Below are 23,413 nucleotides of genomic sequence, written 5' to 3'. Positions count from 1 at the left end.
AGTATATATTTACAGGAGGAGTGGTACTGTGCAGTGTATATATACAGGAGTGGGACTTGCAGTGTATATAGACAGGAGTGGTACTGTGCAGTGTATATATATGCAGGACAGGAGTGGTACTGTGCAGTGCATATATGCAGGACAGGAGTGGTACTGTGCAGTGCATATATGCAGGACAGGAGTGGTACTGTGCAGTGCATATATACAGGACAGGAGTGGTATTGTGCAGTGCATATATGCAGGAGGAGGGGTACTGTGCAGTGTATATATAGGAGTGGTACTGTGCAGTGTATATATACAGGAAAGGAGGCGTGATATCGTGCAGTGTATATATACAGGATTGGTACTGTGCAGTGCATATATACAGGACTGGAGTGGTACTGTGCAGTGTATATATACAGGAGTGGTATTGTGCAGTGTATATATACAGGATTGGTACTGTGCAGCGTATATACACAGGACAGGAGTAGTGGTACTGTGCAGTGTATATATATAGGAGTGGTACTGTGCGGTGCATATATACGGGACAGGAGGAGAGGTACTGTGCAGTGCATATATACAGGACAGGAGTGGTACTGTGCAGTGTATATATACAGGAGTGACGCTGTGCAGTGTATAGATAAAGGAGGAGTGGTACTGTGCAGTGTACAAATGCAGGACAGGAGTGGTACTGTGCAGTGTATATATACAGGACAGGAGTGGTACTGTGCAGTGCATATATACAGGACAGGAGTGGTGCTTTGGAGTGTATATATACAGGAGTGGTACTGTGCAGTGTATATATACAGGAGGAGCGGTACTGTGGAGTGTATATATACAGGACAGGAGTGGTACTGTGCAGTGTATATACACAGGTTTGGTACTGTGCAGTGTATATATACAGGAGGAGTGGTACTGTGCAGTGCATATATATACAGGACAGGAGGCGTGGTACTGTGCAGTGTGTATATGCAGGACAGGAGTGGTACTGTGCAGTGTATATATACAGGACAGGAGTGGTGCTGTGCAGTGTATATATACATCACAGGAGGAGTGGTGCTGTGCAGTGTATATATGCAGGACATGAGTGGTACTGTGCAGTGTATATATACAGGAGTGGGACTGTGCAGTGTATATAGACAGGAGTGGTACTGTGCAGTGTATATAGACAGGACATGAGTGGTACTGTGCAGTGCATATATGCAGGACAGGAGGAGTGGTGCGGTGCAGTGTATATATACAGGACACGAGTGGTACTGTGCAGTGTATATATACAAGAGGAGGGGTACTGTGCAGTGTATATATAGGAGTGGTGATGTGCAGTGTATATATACAGGAGTGGTACTGTGCAGTGTATATATACAGGACAGGAGTGGTGCTGTGCAGTGTATATATACAGGACAGGAGTGGTACTGTGCAGTGTATATACAGGAGTGGTACTGTGCAATGTATATATACAGGAGTGGTACTGTGCAGTGTGTATATGCAGGACAGGAGTGGGACTGTGCAGTGTATATATACAGGAGTGGGACTGTGCAGTGTTTATAGACAGGAGTGGTACTGTGCAGTGTATATATACAGGGCATGAGTGGTACTGTGCAGTGCATATATGCAGGACAGGAGGAGTGGTGCTGTGCAGTGTATATATACAGGAGGAGGGGTACTGTGCAGTGTATATATAGGAGGAGTGGTGCTGTGCAGTGTATATATACAGGAGGAGCGGTACTGTGCAGTGTATATATACAGGACAGGAGTGGTACTGTGCAGTGTATATATACAGGAGTGGGACTGTGCAGTGTGTATAGACAGGAGTGGTACTGTGCAGTGTATATATACAGGAGGAGTGGTACTGTGCAGTGCATATATACAGGACAGGAGGAGTGGTACTGTGCAGTGTGTATATGCAGGACAGGAGTGGTACTGTGCAGTGTGTATATACAGGACAGGAGGAGTGGTGCTGTGCAGTGTATATATACAGGACAGGAGTGGTACTGTGCAGTGTATATATACAGGACAGGAGGAGTGGTGCTGTGCAGTGTATGTATACAGGACAGGATGAGTGGTGCTGTGCAGTGTATATATACAGGACAGGAGTGGTACTGTGCAGTGTATATATACAGGAGGAGTGGTACTGTGCAGTGTGTATATGCAGGACAGGAGTGGTACTGTGCAGTGTATATATACAGGAGTGGAACTGTGCAGTGTATATAGACAGGAGTGGTATTGTGCAGTGTGTATATATACAGGACAGGAGTGGTACTGTGCAGTGCATATATGCAGGAGAGGAGTGGTACTGTGCAGTGTATATATACAGGACAGGAGTGGTACTGTGCAGTGCATATATGCAGGACAGGAGTGGTACTGTGCAGTGCATATATGCAGGACAGGAGTGGTACTGTGGAGTGTATATATACAGGACAGGAGTGGTGCTGTGCAGTGTATATATACATCACAGGAGGAGTGGTGCTGTGCAGTGTATATATACAGGACAGGAGTGGTACTGTGCAGTGCATATATAGGAGTGGTACTGTGCAGTGTATATATACAGGACAGGAGTGGTGCTGTGCAGGGTATATATACAGGACAGGAGGAGTGGTACTGTGCAGTGTATATATACAGGAAAGGAGGAGTGGTACTGTGCAGTGTATATATACAGGACAGGAGTGGTACTGTGCAGTTCATATATGCAGGAGTAGGGGTACTGTGCAGTGTATATATAGGAGTGGTACTGTGCAGTGTATATATACAGGACAGGAGTGGTACTGTGCAGTGTATACATACAGGAAAGGAGGAGTGATGTCGTGCAGTGTATATATACAGGATTGGTATTGCGCAGTGTTTATATACAGGAGTGGTACTGTGCAGTGCATATATACAGGACTGGAGTGGTACTGTGCAGTGTATATATACAGGAGTGGTACTGTGCAGTGTATATATACAGGATTGGTACTGTGCAGCGTATATACACAGGATAGGAGTAGTGGTACTGTGCAGTGTATATATATAGGAGTGGTACTGTGTGGTGAATATATACGGGACAGGAGGAGAGGTACTGTGCAGTGCATATATACAGGACAGGAGTGGTATTGTGCAGTGTGTATATATAGGAGTGGCGCTGTGCAGTGTATTGATAAAGGAGGAGTGGTACTGTGCAGTGTACATATGCAGGACAGGAGTGGTACTGTGCAGTGTATATATACAGGACAGGAGTGGTACTGTGCAGTTCATATATGCAGGAGTAGGGGTACTGTGCAGTGTATATATAGGAGTGGTACTGTGCAGTGTATATATACAGGACAGGAGTGGTACTGTGCAGTGTATATATACAGGAAAGGAGGAGTGATGTCGTGCAGTGTATATATACAGGATTGGTATTGCGCAGTGTTTATATACAGGAGTGGTACTGTGCAGTGCATATATACAGGACTGGAGTGGTACTGTGCAGTGTATATATATATACACAGGAGTGGTACTGTGCAGTGTATATATACAGGATTGGTACTGTGCAGCGTATATACACAGGATAGGAGTAGTGGTACTGTGCAGTGTATATATATAGGAGTGGTACTGTGCGGTGAATATATACGGGACAGGAGGAGAGGTACTGTGCAGTGCATATATACAGGACGGGAGTGGTACTGTGCAGTGTGTATATATAGGAGTGGCGCTGTGCAGTGTATTGATAAAGGAGGAGTGGTACTGTGCAGTGTACATATGCAGGACAGGAGTGGTACTGTGCAGTGTATATATACAGGACAGGAGTGGTACTGTGCAGTGTATATATACAGGACAGGAGTGGTACTGTGCAGTGCATATATACAGGAGGATCGGTACTGTGCAGTGTATATATACAGGACAGGAGTGGTACTGTGCAGTGTATATATACAGGACAGGAGTGGTACTGTGCAGTGTATATATACAGGACAGGAGTGGTACTGTGCAGTGCATATATACAGGACAGGAGTGGTACTGTGCAGTGCATATATACAGGACAGGAGGAGTGGTACTGTGCAGTGTATATATACAGGACAGGAGGAGTGGTACTGTGCAGTATATATACAGGAGTGGTACTGTGCAGTGTATATATACAGGAGGAGTGGTACTGTGCAGTTTATATATACAGGACAGGAGGAGTGGTACTGTGCAGTGTATATATACAGGAGTGGTACTGTGCAGTGTATATATACAGGAGGAGTGGTACTGTGCAGTGTATATATACAGGACAGGAGTGGTACTGTGCAGTGTATATATACAGGACAGGAGTGGTACTGTGCAGTGTATATATATACAGGACAGGAGGAGTGGTACTGTGCAGTGCATATATATACAGGACAGGAGGAGTGTTACTGTGCAGTGTATATGTACAGGACAGGAGTGGTGCTGTGCAGTGTATATATACAGGACAGGAGGAGTGGTGCTGTGCAGTGTATATATACAGGACAGGAGGAGTGGTGCTGTGCAATGTATATATACAGGACAGGAGTGTTGCTGTGCAGTGCATATATACAGGACAGGAGTGGTACTGTGCAGTGCATATATACAGGACAGGAGGCGTGGTGCTGTGCAGTGTATATATACAGGACAGGAGTGGTACTTGTGATGTACAATGTCTGTGAGGTATGGGGTTTTGTCCACAAAATATGATGTTTTCTGTTGTAACTTTCCTGAAAGATCCGGCAGATATGACAATCCAGGCTGCTAGCTCTGCAGCTTCATCCCTCCTCCCTTCACACACACACAGAGCAGTGCCACCCCCCCTCCTCTACAGCCTGTGTTCGCACTAGGAATAGGAGACCCCCCTGCTGTTACAACCATTTGTTTCCTTCTCTCCTCTTCAGAGCGGGAAAAACTTCTTTGTTTGAAACGAATAAAACTATGAGAGACTATACCATAAGAACCAAATACCCTAGAGATATGAAAATCACATTTTTGTAATCCGGGCGGTAACAGCGTCGCTGCCGTGGTTCTGGCGAAGCGTAATCCTTTCAGAACCTGAGATATGTGTTCCAGCTAAACGGTGTATCAGAACTACTGCATATTTGGTCTTGAATTGTTGTACTCAACAAATCACAACCAATGATGCCCTATATGTGTCTGTGCGGGCTGCCCCCACGGAGTTATGATTAGTATAAGTTTTCTAGTGTAATTCTACATCCAAAAGAGAGAGGTGGGATTAACCCAGCATGCATCTCTCCGTGATGTCACATAGCAAGTCTTTAAAGCATTTCCTGGACAAAACCAGAGCAGAACAGCTCAAGTCGTCATGCTAGAAAGACCCAGATGAGCGGAGAAGTGCAGCTCCGCCTCCACCCACCTTAGCCGCATGGTCTGCCTAACAACAATATGGAACCGTGAGTATAATCTCTTTGTTTTCTCCACTTTTATTTTATACCTGTACTGTACATATTTTATGTCTCAATTTTATAGCAACTTTTATCTGTAATCACTGTCCTCTTTCGGAAAATAAATGAAATAATTATTTAGATCTGTCTCTATGCTCTAAGACTCGAACTATACGCCTTTGATAGATAATGGCTACTAATTCAAGGGGTTTGCCACGGACCCTCTTAATTTAACACTGTGAATTAAGTAACCGTGACTGGTGGCAGCGCGTTGTGCACGGCTATTGCGGCTTGCTGGCAGTCTAGAAGGGTCTTATAGAGCTGAATAAGGGTCTGCGGCACCAGCATTCATAATTCCCTTACTGCAGAAGCCTAATTGCCGGTTCACAACAGGCAGCCCGTCCGGCGACCAATTATCCTAGGTGCAGTTCCCTGACTGACCTGAGGGTAAGGGGGCGCCGGAGAGCTGCAAGTTCAAAAGTGGAACTGAGAAAGTGGGATATACATAAATCCCCGCAGTACTTGGAAGATTGATAGCAGTGGTGGGGCATCCAAATTAAACTCCCCCTGCGGCAAATTGTAGAGCGAGATTAGCTTGCTGGATATTTTTGGTCACATGGTGCCAGTGTTGGGATAACTAAGATAAGCCCCACTGCGCCTGTGATAGCCGTGTGCCGGCATTGTGTCACGCCCCTCCGTCCCCTGATACACCGGTGTCAGTGGTGGGATTGTGACATAGTGGTGACACAGGGTCCGCTGTCCGTCGCGTTTTGGTGGCAGCGGGACCCCCGTTAGTGTCGCCCGTAAGTGGATGAACGGCGGTGGGCTGTTCGTCACATATTGGTGGCAGAGCGGTGGGATAATCCTAGAGCATTAGTGATTTGGTTTGAGCAATCATTCCTCTCACTAAAGACCTGCACGGTTCCTGCGGGAATCCTGCATCATAGGTTTTGGAGAACAGACTCAGTGGTTACTAGTCCTGAGACATTAGTGTGTACTTGCAAGTATTCCCTCCCTTTTTCTCAGTTTTTCTTTTCTGTCTTTTATTTGGCAACCATGGCTACGATGGGAGCAGAGTGGTATAAGCAGCATAACAAGGCATCTCTTATTGCCCTCTGCGGGGTGTGGCGGATCGACACCACGAACAAAAAACAAAGCCCAAATGATCGCGGCTCTGGTGCAACGGGAAAACGACCAGAGCCCAGCGAACGCAGAAGCGGGCTCAAGTAACAATGGGGCTGCAGCAGAGGCTCCACTCATGAGCGCTGGCCCCACATTCAACCATAACGGGGTGGACCCCTATCTGCAAATGGCCTTGGACGAACTCCCTGCCGAAGACAGTGAGGGTCGTCTGACACTGATCCGGCAATATCGGCAGGAGGCCCAGGCCGAGCGTCAAGCCCAGGCTGAGAGAGCCGAACGTGAGCGTCAATCCCAGGCTGAGAGAGCTGAGCGCCATGCAGAAGCTCAGAGGGCCCATGAGCTGGAGGTGCTCCAGCGGGGGTGGAATGCCCCCACAGCCCGAACCAGTGAGCCCAGCAGCGTCCAGACTCCTAAACCCCGGACAGAGCATTTTCCCGTGATGGAAAAGGATGGGGACTTGGACACGTTTCTGCGAGCCTTTGAGAAAGAATGCAGACAGTACCGACTGCCCGAAGACCAATGGGCCAGGTACTTGACCCCAGGGCTAAAAGGCAAAGCTCTGGAGGCGTTTGCTTCTCTTCCGCAAGCGCATGATGATGACTATCGCGCCATAAAAGAGGCGCTGATCGCCAAATATCGGCTGACACCTGAGGTATACCGAAAGAAGTTCCGACACCTCCAACGTGGCCCACATGATAGCTACAGTGATGTGGTGCAAGGACTCAGGACCCACTTTGACCAGTGGATCCATGGACTGTCCGTTGAAACCTTTGAGCAGCTACGGGACCTGATGATCAAAGACCAGTTCCTGCATCTCTGCCCAGCTGAGGTCCGACAGTTCATCCTGGACCGCGAACCAACGAACGCGGACAAAGCGGCGCAGATCGCCAACAACCACGAGGCCAACCGGAAGCCCGAGACGCGGAGGCCAGTCGCCACCAGCTGGAAAGGGGGTAAGCCAGCAACCAACCCCAATGCCCCAGCTAGCCGTCCCTCCGGAGGCCCTGTCCCTGTTGCCAACAACAGGCCGGCTACTGACAGTCGCCTGTGTCACCACTGCCAGCGGCCTGGTCACTTCTTTTACGCCTGTCCGAACAGGCCGAAGAACCCCCCAGCCAAGGCCCCCGGGCCCAACGCCTCTGTTCTTTTGGTGGGAGGTGTGGTTGGGAGGGCTGACGACAACGTTCAACTTGTTCAGGTGGGGGCCCATCTTGCTACAGGCCTCAAGGACACCGGGGCTGAACGAACCCTCATCCGTCCTGGACTGGCGGCCCCTGAAGAGTTTGTTGAGGGGAAAACCCTGACTGTCACCGGGATTGGAGGCACCCGTTGTCCTTTGCCAGTGGCACGAGTTTATCTCGATTGGGGTGCTGGGAGCGGGTTGAATGAGGTGGGAGTGTCTGAAAACCTGCCCACTGATGTTTTATTGGGGACTGACTTGGGGCGGATGGTTGCATACTACGTCAGGAGTGGTACTGTGCAGTGCATATATGCAGAACAGGAGTAGTGCTGTGCAGTGCATATATGCAGGACAGGAGTGGTACTGTGCAGTGTATATATACAGGACAGGAGTGGTACTGTGCAGTTGCGACGCCTCCTGTCTGATTTCACGGTAGGTCTAGAGGGAGTAGTCCTGCTGCCTAAGGCTACTTCTGTGACTATTTTTACCGTGACAGTTTCGCTGTTATTCTGTGTCCCCGAACAGACGTAGCGTGTCACTTTATTCTTTTCCCTGCAGCTCTGTGAGCATAACAGAGCTCTCTTCTGTGCACTTAGAGTGCAGTTAACCCCGTGCACATTACCGCCATAGTGCTCTGCCTCTCTAGCAGCGGTTATATCACCTGGCGCACGGTGGACCCCGGGCGGCGAACACGTTTATTTATATTTTTTTAAGTGTGTACCGCCGCCGTAACATAATACTAGCGTCAGGGTCTGGCTAGAGATGGCAGATCAGAAGCAGCTGTTACAGCTTGTGCGTCAGCTCGAGGCTCGTCTTGCTACCCTTGAGAGGTCTCTCGCAGCTGCGCAGGCCACAGATGCTGCCGTCCAGGCACTTACGGACGCGGTAGGGCGTATGTCCATGTCCACCCTTGCGCCGACAGTTACCCGCCTCCCGTTGCCCGATAAATATGCTGGGGATGGAGTCCCTCCTCCATCAGCGGACCCGGGTGCATCTGTAGGAGATGGTCGCGAGCATTTGATGTCGCTGGTTCGTTCGTCGGTGACTTCGTCTACGTGGCAAGCCTATGATGCCGTTAGACCGACTGTCTGGTTACTAGGACACTCCTACATATTTTGAGCAGCACAGCGAGCTGAGTGCCGCCCTGGGGGGAGGCATCTAGGTTTCCGTGACGTGGCCTTCATGTGGAGAGGCATCAGGGGCTTGCAATGGCCGCAAGTTCTACCGGAAGTGGTATCGATTGCAAGAGGAGCCAGGGGTCCTATAATTTTGGATTCTGCACGCGGGGGGGAATGATCTATGATCGTACAAGGTGGCAGAGCTTCTCACAATGATGCGGGCTGATATGGAACGTTTCCATGGTTTTTTTTTCAGGAATTGGTGCTAGTCTGGTCTGAGATTGTCCCGAGGGCGGTGTGGCAAGGAGCTAGGGATGGTATTGCCGTTGAGCGCACTAGGAGGACCATACACGCCTGTATTTCTAAGATGGTGCGTGAGAGGTTTGGTTGTTAGACACAGACAACTGGAAGGGGATAATGCTGCTTTATTGAGACCTGACGGGGTGCACTTGAACAATATCGGGCTCGATATCTTATCCGGTCTCCAAGATGGCATAGAGCAGGCATTGCTACTGATGGGTGGGGGTCGGAGTCCTGTTTGAGAAACAGGATCCTCCGTGGCGGTGGAGAAGTAATGGCACATAAGTTACGGCTTGCTGGCTGACTTGCCTGCGAATATGGAGTAGGGCATTAGGCAGCGAGCGCGTTTTTAAGAAAGCTAAGTGCCTTTTCAAATGGTTGGTAAGAAAACATTTAATAAAGCTGTGACTGACCTTCACCCATCACTTGGTCTCTGAGTTTTGATTTGTATGGTTAAGTGGGGCTGAGGAAATGCGCCAAGGGGTTGTTTAGCCCTATGTCAACACAGTCATACAGGAGGAGAGGTACTGTGCAGTATATACATATACAGGAGTGGTACTGTGCAGTGTATATATATACAGGAGGAGTGGTACTGTGCAGTATATACATATACAGGAGTGGTACTGTGCAGTGTATATATACAGGAGGAGTGGTACTGTGCAGTATATACATATACAGGAGTGGTACTGTGCAGTGTATATATATACAGGATGAGTGGTACTGTGCAGTATATACATATATAGGAGTGGTACTGTGCAGTGTATATATACAGGAGGAGTGGTACTGTGCAGTATATACATATACAGGAGTGGAACTGTGCAGTGTGTATATATACAGGAGGAGTGGTACTGTGCAGTATATACATATACAGGAGTGGTACTGTGCAGTGTGTATATACAGGAGGAGTGGTACTGTGCAGTGAATATATACAGGACTGGAGTGGAACTGTGCAGTGTATATATACAGGACAGGAGGAGTGGTACTGTGAAGTGTATATATATATACAGGAGTGGTACTGTGCAGTGTGTATATACAGGAGGAGTGGTACTGTGCAGTGAATATATACAGGACTGGAGTGGTACTGTGCAGTGTATATGTACAGGACAGGAGTTGTACTGTGCAGTGTATATATATACAGGAGGAGTGGTACTGTGCAGTGTGTATATACAGGAGGAGTGGTACTGTGCAGTGTGTATATACAGGAGGAGTGGTACTGTGCAGTGTATATATACAGGACAGGAGTGGTACTGTGCAGTGAATATATACAGGACTGGAGTGGAACTGTGCAGTGTATATATACAGGACAGGAGGAGTGGTACTGTGAAGTGTATATATATATATACAGGAGGAGTGGTACTGTGCAGTGTGTATATACAGGAGGAGTGGTACTGTGCAGTGAATATATACAGGACTGGAGTGGTACTGTGCAGTGTATATATACAGGACAGGAGGAGTGGTACTGTGCAGCGTATATATACAGGACAGGAGTAGTGGTACTGTGCAATGTATATATACAGGAGTGGTACTGTGCAGAGTATATATACAGGAGGAGTGGTACTGTGCAGTGTATATATATACAGGAGGAGTGGTACTGTGCAGTGTGTATATACAGGAGGAGTGGTACTGTGCAGTGAATATATACAGGACTGGAGTGGTACTGTGCAGTATATATACAGGACAGGAGAAGTGGTACTGTGCTGCGTATATATACAGGACAGGAGTAGTGGTACTGTGCAATGTATATATACAGGAGTGGTACTGTGCAGTGTATATATACAGGAGGAGTGGTACTGTGCAGTGTATATATACAGGAGGAGCGGTACTGTGCAGTGTATATATACAGGAGGAGCGGTAATGTGCAGTGTATATATACAGGAGTGGTACTGTGCAGTGTATATATACAGGAGGAGTGGTACTGTGCAGTGTATATATACAGGAGGAGTGGTACTGTGCAGTGTATATATACAGGAGGAGTGGTACTGTGCAGTGCATATATATACAGGGCAGGAGGACTGGTACTGTGCAGTGTGTATATGCAGGACAGGAGTGGTACTGTGCAGTGTATATATACAGGACAGGAGTGGTGCTGTGCAGTGTAAATATACAGGACAGGAGTGGTACTGTGCAGTGTATATATACAGGCCAGGAGGAGTGGTGCTGTGCAGTGTATATATACAGGACAGGAGGAGTGGTAATGTGCAGTGTATATATACAGGAGGAGTGGTACTGTGCAGTGCATATATACAGGACAGGAGGAGTGGTACTGTGCAGTGTATATATACAGGAGGAGTTGTACTGTGCAGTGTGTATATGCAGGATAGGAGTGGTACTATGCAGTGTGTATATACAGGACACGAGTGGTACTGTGCAGTGTATATTTACAGGACAGGAGGAGTGGTGCTGTGCAGTGTATATATACAGGACAGGAGGAGTGGTGCTGTGCAGTGTATATATACAGGAGTGGGACTGTGCCGTGTATATAGACAGGAGTGGTACTGTGCAGTGTGTATATATACAGGACAGGAGTGGTACTGTGCAGTGCATATATGCAGGACAGGAGTGGTACTGTGCAGTGCATATATGCAGGACAGGAGTGGTACTGTGCAGTGTATATATACAGGACAGGAGTGGTGCTGTGCAGTGTATATATACATCACAGGAGGAGTGGTACTGTGCAGTGTATATATACAGGACAGGAGTGGTACTGTGCAGTGCATATATGCAGGAGGAGGGGTACTGTGCAGTGTATATATAGGAGTGGTACTGTGCAGTGTATATATACAGGAAAGGAGGAGTGATGTCGTGCAGTGTATATATACAGGATTGGTACTGTGCAGTGTATATATACAGGACTGGAGTGGTACTGTGGAGTGTATATATACAGGAGTGGTACTGTGCAGTGTATATATAGGAGTGGTACTGTGCAGTGTATATACACAGGAAAGGAGGAGTGATGTCGTGCAGTGTATATATACAGGATTGGTACTGTGCAGTGCATATATACAGGACTGGAGTGGTACTGTGGAGTGTATATATACAGGAGTGGTACTGTGCAGTGTATATATACAGAATTGGTACTGTGCAGCGTATATACACAGGACAGGAGTAGTGGTACTGTGCAGTATATATAGGAGTGGTACTGTGCGGTGCATATATACGGGACAGGAGGAGAGGTACTGTGCAGTGCATATATACAGGACAGGAGTGGTACTGTGCAGTGTATATATACAGGAGTGGCGCTGTGCAGTGTATAGATAAAGGAGTGGTACTGTGCAGTGTACATATGCAGGACAGGAGTGGTACTGTGCAGTGTATATATACAGGACAGGAGTGGTGCTGTGCAGTGTATATATACAGGAGTGGTACTGTGCAGTGTATATATACAGGAGGAGTGGTACTGTGGAGTGTATATATACAGGAGGAGTGGTACTGTGGAGTGTATATATACAGGACAGGAGTGGTGCTGTGCAGTGTATATATACATCACAGGAGGAGTGGTGCTGTGCAGTGTATATATGCAGGACAGGAGTGGTACTGTGCAGTGTATATATACAGGAGTGGGACTGTGCAGTGTATATAGACAGGAGTGGTACTGTGCAGTGTATATATACAGGACATGAGTGGTACTGTGCAGTGCATATATGCAGGACAGGAGGAATGGTGCTGTGCAGTGTATATATACAGGACAGGAGTGGTACTGTGCAGTGTATATATACAGGACAGGAGTGGTACTGTGCAGTGTATATACAGGAGTGGTGCTGTGCAATGTATATATGCAGGAGTGGTACTGTGCAGTGTGCATATGCAGGACAGGAGTGGGACTGTGCAGTGTATATATACAGGAGTGGGACTGTGCAGTGTATATAGACAGGAGTGGTACTGTGCAGTGTATATATATACAGGGCATGAGTGGTACAGTGCAGTGCATATATGCAGGACAGGAGGAGTGGCACTGTGCAGTGTATATATACAGGACACGAGTGGTACTGTGCAGTGTATATATACAGGAGGATGGGGTACTGTGCAGTGTATATATAGGAGGAGTGGTGCTGTGCAGTGTATATATACAGGAGGAGTGGTACTGTGCAGTGTATATATACAGGACAGGAGTGGTACTGTGCAGTGTATATATACAGGACAGGAGTGGTACTGTGCAGTGTATATATACAGGAGTGGGACTGTGCAGTGTGTATAGACAGGAGTGGTACTGTGCAGTGTATATATACAGGAGGAGTGGTACTGTGCAGTGCATATATACAGGACAGGAGTGGTACTGTGCAGTGTGTATATACAGGACAGGAGTGGTGCTGTGCAGTGTATATATACAGGACAGGAGGAGTGGTGCTGTGCAGTGTATATATACAGGACAGGAGTGGTACTGTGCAGTGTATATATACAGGACAGGAGGAGTGGTGCTGTGCAGTGTATGTATACAGGACAGGAGGAGTGGTGCTGTGGAGTGTATATATACAGGACAGGAGTGGTACTGTGCAGTGTAAATACAGGAGTGGTACTGCGCAGTGTATATATATACAGGAGGAGTGGTACTGTGCAGTGCATATATATACAGGACAGGAGGAGTGGTACTGTGCAGTGTGTATATGCAGGACAGGAGTGGTACTGTGCATTGTATATATACAGGACAGGAGTGGTGCTGTGCAGTGTAAATATACAGGACAGGAGTGGTACTGTGCAGTGCATATATACAGGCCAGGAGGAGTGGTGCTGTGCAGTGTATATATACAGGACTGGAGGAGTGGTACTGTGCAGTGTATATATACAGGAGGAGTGGTACTGTGCAGTGCATATATACAGGACAGGAGGAGTGGTACTGTGCAGTGTATATATACACAGGAGTTGTACTGTGCAGTGTGTATATGCAGGATAGGAGTGGTACTATGCAGTGTGTATATACAGGACACGAGTGGTACTGTGCAGTGTATATATACAGGACAGGAGGAGTGGTGCTGTGCAGTGTATATATACAGGACAGGAGGAGTGGTGCTGTGCCGTGTATATAGACAGGAGTGGTACTGTGCAGTGTATATATACAGGACAGGAGTGGTACTGTGCAGTGCATATATGCAGGACAGGAGTGGTACTGTGCAGTGTATATATACAGGACAGGAGTGGTACTGTGCAGTGTATATATACAGGACAGGAGTGGTACTGTGCAGTGTATATATACAGGACAGGAGTGGTACTGTGCAGTGCATATATGCAGGAGGAGGGGTACTGTGCAGTGTATATATAGGAGTGGTACTGTGCAGTGTATATATACAGGAAAGGAGGAGTGATGTCGTGCAGTGTATATATACAGGATTGGTACTGTGCAGTGTATATATACAGGACTGGAGTGGTACTGTGGAGTGTATATATACAGGAGTGGTACTGTGCAGTGTATATATAGGAGTGGTACTGTGCAGTGTATATATACAGGAAAGGAGGAGTGATGTCGTGCAGTGTATATATACAGGATTGGTACTGTGCAGTGCATATATACAGGACTGGAGTGGTACTGTGGAGTGTATATATACAGGAGTGGTACTGTGCAGTGTATATATACAGGATTGGTACTGTGCAGCGTATATACACAGGACAGGAGTAGTGGTACTGTGCAGTGTATATATATAGGAGTGGTACTGTGCGGTGCATATATACGGGACAGGAGGAGAGGTACTGTGCAGTGCATATATACAGGACAGGAGTGGTACTGTGCAGTGTATATATATATACAGGAGTGGCACTGTGCAGTGTATAGATAAAGGAGGAGTGGTACTGTGCAGTGTACATATGCAGGACAGGAGTGGTACTGTGCAGTGTATATATACAGGACAGGAGTGGTACTGTGCAGTGCATATATACAGGACAGGATTGGTGCTGTGCAGTGTATATATACAGGAGTGGTACTGTGCAGTGTATATATACAGGAGGAGTGGTACTGTGCAGTGCATATATGCAGGACAGGAGGAGTGGTGCTGTGCAGTGTATATATACAGGACAGGAGTGGTACTGTGCAGTGTATATATACAGGACATGAGTGGTACTGTGCAGTGCATATATGCAGGACAGGAGGAGTGGTGCTGTGCAGTGTATATATACAGGACAGGAGTGGTACTGTGCAGTGTATATATACATGACAGGAGTGGTACTGTGCAGTGTATATACAGGAGTGGTGCTGTGCAATGTATATATGCAGGAGTGGTACTGTGCAGTGTGTATATGCAGGACAGGAGTGGGACTGTGCAGTGTATATATACAGGAGTGGGACTGTGCAGTGTATATAGACAGGAGTGGTACTGTGCAGTGTATATAGACAGGAGTGGTACTGAGCAGTGTATATAGACAGGAGTGGTACTGAGCAGTGTATATAGACAGGACAGGAGTGGTACTGTGCAGTGCATATATGCAGGACAGGAGGAGTGGTGCTGTGCAGTGTATATATACAGGACAGGAGTGGTACTGTGCAGTGTATATACAGGAGTGGTGCTGTGCAATGTATATATGCAGGAGTGGTACTGTGCAGTGTGTATATGCAGGACAGGAGTGGGACTGTGCAGTGTATATATACAGGAGTGGGACTGTGCAGTGTATATAGACAGGAGTGGTACTGTGCAGTGTATATATACAGGGCATGAGTGGTACTGTGCAGTGCATATATGCAGGACAGGAGGAGTGGTGCTGTGCAGTGTATATATACAAGACACGAGTGGTACTGTGCAGTGTATATATACAGGAGGAGGGGTACTGTGCAGTGTATATATAGGAGGAGTGGTGCTGTGCAGTGTATATATACAGGAGGAGTGGTACTGTGCAGTGTATATATACAGGACAGGAGTGGTACTGTGCAGTGTATATATACAGGAGTGGGACTGTGCAGTGTGTATAGACAGGAGTGGTACTGTGCAGTGTATATATACAGGAGGAGTGGTACTGTGCAGTGCATATATACAGGACAGGAGGAGTGGTACTGTGCAGTGTATATATACAGGAGGAGTGGTACTGTGCTGTGTATATGCAGGACAGGAGTGGTACTGTGCAGTGTATATATACAGGAGGAGTGGTACTGTGCAGTGCATATATACAGGACAGGAGTGGTACTTTGCAGTGTATATATACAGGAGGAGTGGTACTGTGCTGTGTGTATATGCAGGACAGGAGTGGTACTGTGCAGTGTATATATACAGGAGTGGTACTGTGCAGTGCATATATACAGGACAGGAGGAGTGGTGCTGTGCAGTGTATATATACAGGACAGGAGTGGTACTGTGCAGTGTATATATACAGGACATGAGGAGTGGTGCTGTGCAGTGTATGTATACAGGACAGGAGGAGTGGTGCTGTGGAGTGTATATATACAGGACAGGAGTGGTACTGTGCAGTGTATATACAGGAGTGGTACTGTGCAGTGTATATATACAGGAGGAGTGGTACTGTGCAGTGTGTATATGCAGGACAGGAGTGGTACTGTGCATTGTATATATACAGGAGTGGAACTGTGCAGTGTATATAGACAGGAGTGGTACTGTGCAGTGTGTATATATACAGGACAGGAGTGGTACTGTGCAGTGCATATATGCAGGACAGGAGTGGTACTGTGCAGTGTATATATACAGGACAGGAGTGGTACTGTGCAGTGCATATATGCAGGAGGAGTGGTACTGTGCAGTGTATATATACAGGACAGGAGTGGTGCTGTGCAGGGTATATATACAGGACAGGAGGAGTGGTACTGTGCAGTGTATATATACAGGAAAGGAGGAGTGGTACTGTGCAGTGTATATATACAGGACAGGAGTGGTGCTGTGCAGTGCATATATACAGGACAGGAGGAGTGGTGCTGTGCAGTGTATATATACAGGACAGGAGTGGTACTGTGCATATACAGGAGGAGTGGTACTGTGCAGTGTGTATATGCAGGAGTGGTACTGTGCAGTGTATATATACAGGACAGGAGGAGTGGTGCTGTGCAGTGTATATATACAGGACAGGAGTGGTACTGTGCAGTGTATATACAGGAGTGGTACTGTGCAGTGTATATGTACAGGAGTGGTACTGTGCAGTGTGTATATGCAGGACAGGAGTGGTACTGTGCAGTGTATATATACAGGAGTGGGACTGTGCAGTGTATATAGACAGGAGTGGTACTGTGCTGTGTATATACATATACAGGAGTGGTACTGTGCAGTGTATATATACAGGAGTGGGACTGTGCAGTGTATATAGACAGGAGTGGGACTGTGCAGTGTATATAGACAGGAGTGGTACTGTGCAGTGCATATATGCAGAACAGGAGTGGTACTGTGCAGTGTATATATACAGGACAGTAGTACTGTGCAGTGCATATATGCAGGAGGAGGGGTACTGTGCAGTGTATATATAGGAGTGGTGCTGTGCAGGGTATATATACAGGAGGGGTACTGTGCAGTGTATATATACAGGAGGAGTGATACTGTGCAGTGTATATATACAGGAGGAGGGGTACTGTGCAGTGTATATATACAGGAGGAGGGGTACTGTGCAGTGTATATATAGGAGGAGTGGTACTGTGCAGTATATACATATACAGGAGTGGTACTGTGCAGTGTATATATACAGGAGGAGTGGTACTGTGCAGTATATACATATACAGGATGAGTGGTACTGTGCAGTGTATATATATACAGGATGAGTGGTACTGTGCAGTATCTGTATCCAACATTCTGCCCCAGCTCACAGCCTGCCCCCATGTCCAGCATTCTGCCTCAGTCTCCAGCATTCTGCCCCAGCTTCGAGCATTCTGCCCCATGTCCAGAATTCTGCCCCAGCGTCCAGCATTCTTCTGCCCCATGTCCAGCATTCTGCCCCGTCTCACAGTCTGCCCTCATATCCAGCATTCTGCCACCAGCGTCCAGCATTTTGTCCCCAGCGTCCAGCATTCTGCCCCATGTCCATTCTGCCCCCAGTGTCCAGCATTATGCCCCATGTCCAGCATTTTGCCCCAGGCTCCCTGGATAGCCGCTCTCAAAAAAAAAAATAAAATAAAAAAAAAAAATAAATTCTTCTTACCTTGTTATCTGGCTGTGCTCCAGCGGCGAGGCTCCCTCCCTCTCCCAGTCCCACGTGGCACACTGACTGAATGAGGAAGTGGAGGAGCAGAGCAGTGTGTGACGTCAGGTGAGGGCGGAGCTGTGGCTGGACCATTGTGCAGGGGGGGATTTCGGCGCTGGCTGGACCATGGTGCGGGGGGGGGGGGGGGGGCCTGCCCGAGGGGCCCGGCAGGCGCTGAGTCTGAATTTAAAATATAGCTGCAGAAGCCTGTATAAAATGTAGGGGGGCCCCAGCGCGGATCGGGCTGCCAGCATGGTCGGGCCCCCCTAATCACCGGGCCCCATACACATGTAAGGCCTGTCATGCCCTGATGGCGGCCCTGGTTTCAGGATGCTTGACAGTTGGCATGAGACAAGACTGGTGGTAGCGCTCACCTGGTCTTCTCCGAATAAGCCGTTTTCCAGATGTCCCAAACAATCGAAAAGGGGATTCATCAGAGAAAATGACTTTACCCCAGTCCTCAGCAGTCCACTCCCTGTACCTCTTGCAGAATATCAGTCTGTCCATGATGTTTTTTCTGGAGAGAAGTGGCTTCTTTGCTGTCCTCCTTGAGACCAGGCCTTGCTCCAAGAGTCTCCGCCTCACAGCGTGTGCAGAAGCACTCACACCTGCCTGCTGCCATTCCTGAGCAAGCTCTGCACTGCTGGTAGTCCGATCCCACAGCTGAAGCACTTTTAAGAGACGGTCCTGGCGCTTGCTGGTCTTTCTTGGGCGCCCTGGAGCCTTTTTGGCAACAAGGGAACCTCTCTCCTTGAAGTTCTTGATGATGCGATAGATTGTTGACTGAGGTGCATTCTTTCTAGCTGCGATACTCTTCCCTGTTAGGCCATTTTTGTGCAGTGCAATGATGACTGCACGTGTTTCTTTAGAGATAACCATGGTTAACAGAAGAGAAACAATGATGCCAAGCACCAGCCTCCTTTTAAAGTGTCCAGTGGTGTCATTCTTACTTAATCATGACAGATTGATCTCCAGCCCTGTCCTCATCAACACCCACACCTGTGTTAATGGAGCAATCACTGAAACGATGTTAGCTGGTCCTTTTAAGGCAGGGCTGCAATGATGTTGAAATGTATTTTGGGGGATAAAGTTAATTTTCTAGGCAAATATTGACTTTGCAAGTAATTGCTGTTAAGCTGATCACTCTTTATAACATTCTGGAGTATATGCAAATTGCCATTAGAAAAAATGAAGCAGTAGACTTTGTAAAAATTATTATTTGTGTCATTCTCAAAATTTTTAGCCATGGCTGTACAGACCAAAGTTTGGACACACCTTCTCATTCAAAGAGTTTGCTTTATTTTCATGACTATGAAAATTGTAGATTCACTCTGAAGGCATCAAAGCTATGAATTAACACATGTGGAATTATATAATTAACAAAAAAGTGTGAAACAACTGAAAATGTGTCTTATATTCTAGGTTCTTCAAAGTAGCCACCTTTTGCTTTGATTACTGCTTTGCACACTCTTGGCATTCTATTGATGAGCTTCAAGAGGTAGTCACTGGAAATGGTCTTCCAACAGTCTTGAAGGAGTTCCCAGAGATGCTTAGCACTTGTTGGCCCTTTGGCCTTCACTCTGCGGTCCAGCTCACCCCAAACCATCTCGATTGGGTTCAGGTCTGGTGACTGTGGAGGCCAGGTCATCTGGCGTAGCACCCGATCACTCTCCTTCTTGGTCAAATAGCCCTTACACAGCCTGGAGGTGTGTTTGAGGTCATTGTCCTGTTGAAAAATAAAGGATGGTCCAGCTAAACACAAACCGGATGGAATAGCATGCCGCTGCAAGATGCTGTGGTGGCCATGCTGGTTCAGTATGCCTTCAATTTTGAATAAATCCCCAACAGTGTCACCAGTAAAGCACCCCCACACCATCACACCTCCTCCTCCATGCTTCACGGTGGGAACCAGGTATGTAGAGTCCATCCGTTCACCTTTTCTGCGTCGCACAAAGACAAGGTGGTTGGAACCAAAGATCTCAAATTTGGACTCATCAGACCAAAGCACAGATTTCCACTGGTCTAATGTCCATTCCTTGAGTTCTTTAGCCCAAACAAGTCTCTTCTGCTTGTTGCCTGTCCTTAGCAGTGGTTTCCTAGCAGCTATTTTACCATGAAGGCCTGCTGCACAAAGTCTCCTCTTAGCAGTTGTTGTAGAGATGTGTCTGCTGCTAGAACTCTGTGTGGCATTGACCTGGTCTCTGATCTGAGCTGCTGTTAACCTGCGATTTCTGAGGCTGGTGACTCGGATGAACTTATCCTCCGCAGCAGAGGTGACTCTTGGTCTTCCTTTCCTGGAGCGGTCCTCATGTGAGCCAGTTTCTTTGTAGCGCTTGATGGTTTTTGCCACTGCACGTGGGGACACTTTCAAAGTTTTCCCAATTTTTCGGACTGACTGACCTTCATTTCTTAAAGTAATAATGGCCACTCGTTTTTCTTTACTCAGCTGCTTTTTTCTTACCATAATACAAATTCTAATAGTCTATTCAGTAGGACTATCATCTGTGTATCCACCAGACTTCTGCACAACTGATGGTCCCAACCCCATTTATAAGGCAAGAAATCCCACTTATTAAACCATAGTCATGAAAATAAAGAATACGCTTTGATTGAGGTGTGTCCAAACCTTTGGTCTGTAGTGTGTGTGTGTGTGTGTGTGTGTGTGTGTGTGTGTGTGTGTGTGTGTGTATATATATACACACACACACACACACACACACACACACACACACACACACACACATATATATATATATATATATATACACACATACACACTATGACTTATCTCGGCTAAGACAAAGCCTAGATCCTCAGGCTACATCCACATCATGGGCGTAGCCAGGATCAAACCTGGGGGGGGGCAGAACCTCATACTGCACACCCCTACACTTGAAAATAAAGCCTGCACCTTAAGATGTGGTGGTGAATGCAGTATATTTATTCCAACTATCAGTTGATGTTACTGAAGACGAGCAATGCCTGTCCTGGGCGTCCTTTTGGGCAGATATGAGGTGGACCTGACTGGTGCTAAAAAAAAGGAGTGTTAGTCTGTGTGCTATCCGGCTTTCATTCTTTTTGGTACAGATACGATATGGATAGACAGATATATAAATAAAAGCAGATTAGAAATCTGCTCCGATATTGAAAACATTATCTATGAGCTCAAAAACCTTTCAGGTGATGCAGTTTTTAAAAAGCTGATCTGCTTTTGCAACTGAAAAATGTATCCTCAAAAAACGCAGCAAAAACGCTGTGTGTGAATGTAGCCTTAGAACAGCCATTTATAGGACATTTCATAACTTTCCCAAATTCCTATGAAAAAATATTCAGCACATTCTGCATTGAACTACTGTACCCAATTTATTATATATTTTAGGAGTCGGAATCGGTCCATTTTATACCAACTCCGACTCCACCAAAATGAGCTCCGACTCCGACTCCACAGCCCTACATACTAAGGTTGTGTTTTATCTCCCGTCCACCACACTCCAGCTCCGGCTCCGCCCCCCACGCACCATCCTCTGCTCCCCCCCCCCATGCTCAGCCTCTGCTCCCCCCCCATGCTCAGCCTCTGCTCCCCCCTCCCCATGCTCAGCCTCTGCTCCCCCCTCCCCATGCTCAGCCTCTGCTCCCCCCCCATGCTCAGCCTCTGCTCCCCCCCCCATGCTCAGCCTCTGCTCCCCCCCCCATGCTCAGCCTCTGCTCCCCCCCCCATGCTCAGCCTCTGCTCCCCCCCCCATGCTCAGCCTCTGCTCCCCCCCCCATGCTCAGCCTCTGCTCCCCCCCCCATGCTCAGCCTCTGCTCCCCCCCATGCTCAGCCTCTGCTCCCCCCCCCATGCTCAGCCTCTGCTCCCCCCCCCATGCTCAGCCTCTGCTCCCCCCCCCATGCTCAGCCTCTGCTCCCCCCCCATGCTCAGCCTCTGCTCCCCCCCCATGCTCAGCCTCTGCTCCCCCCCATGCTCAGCCTCTGCTCCCCCCCCATGCTCAGCCTCTGCTCCCCCCCCCATGCTCAGCCTCTGCTCCCCCCCCATGCTCAGCCTCTGCTCCCCCCCCATGCTCAGCCTCTGCTCCCCCCCCATGCTCAGCCTCTGCTCCCCCCCATGCTCAGCCTCTGCTCCCCCCCCATGCTCAGCCTCTGCTCCCCCCATGCTCAGCCTCTGCTCCCCCCCCCATGCTCAGCCTCTGCTCCCCCCCATGCTCAGCCTCTGCTCCCCCCACTCTCTCCCCCCACACACCGTCTCCCTTCTGTCCTCTGCGGGGTGTCGCCGCTCCCTCCTCCGGGCTTTGTGTTGTGCCGCGCTCTTCCCCGCTGACAGCTCCGCTCCTCTGCTGCGCTCTCTCCACAGCAAACATTACGACACCACCGTCGCCTCCTCCATGACTCAGTCCGGCCTCCCACGTCTCCTCACCACACGTCACTTCCCCGCCCGGCCGCCATTTTAGTTCCTGTGGTGGCGGAGCACAGGCGGAAGTGCCGCCATCTGTAGCAGCGGCTGCGGTCCTCCTCACCGTGTCTCCGCCGAGTCAGGAGGTTTTCGTGAGGGGGAGATCTCGGCGGCCTGATACCATAATGCCGTCCCCCCCGCTCCGTGTGGCCGCGGTGTGCTCCAGAACCGCAGCATGGAGGCGCACAATCTCCTCCGGTAATGGCGGAGCCCCTTCTTCTTCAGTCTGTGCGCGTAGTTCGGGGCGTGTGAGGCCGGTGATGTCTCTAGGCCTCTGTATGTGATGGAGGACCCTGGGAGCGGCCATACCTTCTTACACACACCTCCATGGTGGCCTTTTCCCCCTCAGATGTAGGAAAATTACACATTTGTAACTGAATGTGTTAGACACTTTTTTTGGGGGGGGAACTTGCGCCATATAGCAACTCTCCGGCCATTTTTTTTAAATTCTTTTATATGACTGGGAAAGGATTAAAAGCATAACAGTAGTCGCCTTTTCAGTTACCGGGGCCGACTAGGCCTCACATGGGTTCTGGTCGGGTCGTCATCAGTCCAGTCTGGGCAGGTGGTGTGTATATATATATATAATTTAGTTTTCACCCCCCCCCAGTCTCTTCGCTAGTTTTAAGCTTCAGGGGCCTGAAGGTCCTGGAAACCCTTTTATTTCGAGTGATTTCTGGCCGAAGCAAACTTAGGTTTGTTTGTGTCTGGTGGAAACTGATTGCCTTCACTCTGTTTTTTTTTCTGTTTTTGGAGTAAAAAAAAAAAAATATATATATTAGGTTCTTTTCACACCAGGACGTGTACACTGA

General features: G+C 48.1%; 1 protein-coding gene across 1 annotated transcript in view; it reads right to left on the bottom strand.

Moving 5' to 3' along the window:
- LOC141076490 (microtubule-associated serine/threonine-protein kinase 3-like) overlaps nt 1-22,785 on the bottom strand; it is a 60,163-nt gene extending 37,378 nt beyond the window's left edge. The window contains exon 1 of the mRNA XM_073563975.1: nt 22,392-22,785. The gene's annotated coding sequence lies outside the window, so the exon portion shown is untranslated. The remainder of the gene's footprint in view (nt 1-22,391) is intronic.
- Between the last annotated feature and the right edge of the window lie 628 nt (nt 22,786-23,413).

The sequence above is a fragment of the Dendrobates tinctorius genome, unplaced genomic scaffold (assembly GCF_039654945.1).
Source record: "Dendrobates tinctorius isolate UK_male_01 unplaced genomic scaffold, ASM3965494v1 ptg000418l, whole genome shotgun sequence".
Taxonomy (NCBI): Eukaryota; Metazoa; Chordata; class Amphibia; order Anura; family Dendrobatidae; genus Dendrobates; species Dendrobates tinctorius.
The sequence above is the reverse complement of the archived record's forward strand: the minus strand, read 5'-3'. Positions and strand labels throughout refer to the sequence as shown.